Consider the following 4305-nt stretch of genomic DNA (forward strand, 5'->3'; position numbering starts at 1 on the left):
GCTGTAGTTGTGAAAATTTCCACAAGCGCACACAGGATTGTGGGCTGTGCTGTGGGAGCGACAAGCTAGCTAACTCCAGAGTAAGATATTTAAGGAAAGCAATCCTGTAATTATGTGAGCAAAGATTTGTAAACAGAGAAGAGCTGCAGCCTGCCAGAGTATTTTTAAGAAGAGACATATTGTTGATTTGTTCCACATTTAACAACTAATATAAACAAGAAAATTCCTGCCTTTTGTCATGTGTCAGACATTCTGTCCTCTAGAATAACAGCGACTTCTTTGGAAAATACATCTGGTTTCTGAGCCCAGCCCTGTCCATCAATAAAACAGATGGTTTTGGAAGACAGGCCAGAAGGCGGGACCATGGATTCAGCTCAGGCATTTTTCCAAGTGGAATTTCCTTCTTGGTAACTGGAAGCTTGAGATCTTCCTTGAATATTGAAACTCCATTTCATGAGTTTATAATGCGATGTAGATATTAAAATTTAGAAATGGGGATGACGGTGAAAACACAGGATTCATTGTCCACATTTAAATCCTTAAATTTACAATTCAGGTCACTTTATCCATAATGAGAGCCGTAGGCTAGAAGACAAGAAAAAGTGTCATAAAACTACACTCTGACTTCCATCTTTAGGCAAATGGCTGCAATGTCCTCACCTGCAAAGACAAATGTAGGCAGATGACTCCCAAGCGTCCTGTTCCTCAAAATTCTATGACTCATACATACTCTGGTGGAATTCTGAGCTGGTATAACCCTTCTGAAAGACTATGTATCAAAGCCCTAAAAATGAGAATACATTTTGACTCTACAATCGCACTTTCATAAATATACTTTAAGGAAATAAATGGACATATACGCAAATTTATATGTGAAAGGCTGTTTATCGCTGAGTAGTTCATAAAAAAAATTGTGGAAGGAACAATAGTATTCATCCAGAGATAATTAATATATAAATGTATTAACGTATATCCATCAGCTTGAAAAAAACGAAAGATTTTCTATGTCATTCTCAGCAACATTTCCTTCTTACTAAATGGCATGACTGGGGGAATAAACGTCAAACTACCACGGGCAATGGCATTGGGAATGGCATTCACGGTGAGCAGCCTGTGGCTAAAGCTTTGGCTCTGGGCTTTCAGGAGTTCTCCACACCTGGGACGCCAGCAGAGGAGACTTCGGGGTAGGACCCCACTCCTGTTGTTCCACTGGGGAGTCTGTGTTGAGGCAGGAGTACTGGGAAGGACCATGGCCTCTCACCAGATTCACTGCTGCGCTGCCATTCATGCTGGGGGCGGTCTGGGTGAGAGTGGAGATTCAGGTAGACATAGCAAGTTGTCTGAAACACTCAGCATTAAGTCACAGCTGTCAACAGCCAACCAAAGGATCCGGCTGTGACTTCTTAGGGGGGCAGAGTGAAGACAGCAATGGGCAGTGCAGTCAGGTGTTCACCAAAGACTAGACAGGTCTGCCGACTGGTAGCAGGGATCAAGGATGGGTGGGATTCAGGAACAAGGAAGAGGCTACCAGGATTGGGAGGGGAGGGAGCTCAGATAAAGATGGGTCACTGTATTATTTTCTGAGATTGGAGCACACGGGATAGAAGCTGATTTCAGAAACCAAGCATAAAATCTACCTTCTCAGAACAGGAGAGGGGGTGGGTGAGCGACAAATCAGGCTTTACTCAGAAAACTCCTTAGCTGGGGCCTCAGCCCTACTTGGTTTAATGGAGAGGGCGTCTCCAAGCGGGGTCCCAGTTAGAAGGTCTCACAGATGCGGAGACTGGCGGACCAGGGGTGGGGCGATGAGAAGGCACTGATGCTGTGATCCTGCGGTGGGGTTTCTGTGATCTTGGCCTGATGCTCTAGGCTTGCTAAATTCATACCAGTCAGCCTGGGCAGAAACCAATCCGAGGACACAAATGGAGCAAAGCCAAAACTGGTGAGATGATGAACTTGATAGCCCGTTTAAAATACCAGCATGTTTTTCAGTCCAGCAAGGTTTCTCATTTTACAGTTGTTCTTGGACCATCACATAGCAGCAGCATGTCTTTATAGGAACCTGCTGAATGGAATTCCTTTGGCAGCCCAATGACTTGCATAACTCAACAGGCATCTGTAGAATACCCACCATGTGCCAGGGACCGGACCAGACCATACCCCAGAGAAACAGAGATGAGTCTCCAGTAGCCCTTGCCCACGAAGTGCCCTCTCTGCTCCAGAAATGACTGGGTGATTGGAAGCTCCGGGAGGGCAGGGACCATCTTTACCTCTGTATCCCCCCCATGGTCGATGCAGAACCATCTATTCATCTCGCACTTCACCTCACCCACCACCTCCCATGTTCTTTGATACCTAGGAGACTTACGCATGTGGCCCAGCACGGTAATAAACACTAGCAATTCTACTCAGCCACAAAACAGAATAAAACAATGTGATTTGCTGCAACACGGATGGACCTGGAGATCGTCATTCTGAGTGAAGGAAGCCAGAGAGAGAAAGAAAACTACTGTATATCACTCATATGTGGAGTCTGAAAAAAAAAAAAGACACTAATGAACTTATTTACAAAACAGAACCAGACTCACAGACATAGAAAACAAACTCGAGGTTACCAGAGGGGGAAAAGGGTGGGAAGGGATAAACTGGGAGTTCGAGATTTGCAGATATTAACTACTAGATATAAAATAAACAACAAGTTTCTACTGTAGAGCACAGGGAATTCTATTCACTATCTTGTAGTAACCTATAATGAGAAAGGGTGTGAAAGCGAATACGTGTATGCCCGCATATGACTGAAACATTATGCTGTGCACCAGAAATTGACACATTGTAAACTGACTCTACTTCAATTAAAAATTAAAGAAAAAGAAAACCACTCCAAAAAGAATAATAAAAAATAAGTAAATACTAACAATTACACAGTATTTATGATCTGCTAGGCTCTTTCCTAAAATTGTATACTATTAAATCACAACAACCCAAGGAAGGCAGAACTTTTATTACTCCTGCCGTCTGCTCAAGGTCACGGTTACTAAGTAGGAAGTTGGGGTTTGAACTCAAAGACGGTCCCATTTCAGGGGACAAGCACTTAATTTACATCAAGCGATGCCCTCCCTGTGGTGGGAAAAAGAAAGGTCTCGTCTCTACCACCGAGGAATTTGTAATTGGCCCCGGGACGACAAAGCGGCATTGCTGAGATGAGCGGAGGATGATACAGAAAACGGAACATGCGCTCAGACCGTGAAAGCTGTGGCGTTGCAGAGGGTGAGCCCAGCCGCAGGGCAAGGCTGACTGGGGAGCATGCTGGAAAGTGAGCGGGTCTGGGGAGATAAAAACCGAGGAGAGGGTGCTGGTGGAAGGGCGGAGTCCCGCGTGTGTGGGGGGCGCTGCCTCGCGCCCTCTCCAGGCCGGCGCTCGGCACCAGGCGCTGGGTGCTGCCCGAGGTGCACGGAAAGTCAGGATGTGGTTTCTCTTTTTTGCCCTCGAGGACAAAAATATTTCAGACTGACATCTTTTATTCATGCAGTCCTATTTCTGAAAAGCTAAAAGTAACCTACAGGATCTTATCAATTTTAGAGAAGAAAATCTTCTCTGCAAAATTTTCAAAAACTGGTAGGATCATTAAAATGTTTAACTACTTGAGTTTTTAAAAATGTAATTGCTGTCCATAATATGCTCAACATGTTCTTCTGTCTGTATGAAATCATTCAACAGTCAGGACCAAACTAATTACTGCCACTGGGGCTTGCTTATTAAAAACATTCAAACTTGATCTCTCCTTTCCGTTAAAAATAAGTAAGAGACACTTAACAGTTGCGTGAAAGGGGAATAAAGTCTGTGCTGTGGTGATACCAAAGCCTTCAGTCAGTGGGATTCACTGAGGGGAAAACAGGCCAATGCTAGTGATGTCGCATTAAAACAAAGAGAAAGTAGCATTTATAAAGTACAACCCACATGCCAGGATTTCTATTGATTTTTCACGCGCTCTCTACTTCAGTAGTCTGTGGGAAAGATATTTGTGTCCCTATTGCACAGACGAGAAAAGTGAGGTTTTGAAAGGTCGTTTTCCCAAATTACACGTGTGGTAATGAGAGCACAGAGTCGAACACAACCTCTGTTTTATTGACCCCATGCTCTTAAAAACCACATTGGCTTCATCCCCAGGTGCAGTCTGGGGTGACTTCCGACGACATGGTGTCTGCCCCCCAGGTCAGCAGTGAGACCCTTGGGTTCCGTCCCCCAGCCCCTCCTTCTGCTGTGCAGGTAGGCGCGTCCCGGGCAGGGAGCGAAGCCGGCGGTGTG

The sequence above is a fragment of the Camelus bactrianus genome, chromosome 29, assembly GCF_048773025.1.
Source record: "Camelus bactrianus isolate YW-2024 breed Bactrian camel chromosome 29, ASM4877302v1, whole genome shotgun sequence".
In the NCBI taxonomy this organism is placed as follows: domain Eukaryota; kingdom Metazoa; phylum Chordata; class Mammalia; order Artiodactyla; family Camelidae; genus Camelus; species Camelus bactrianus.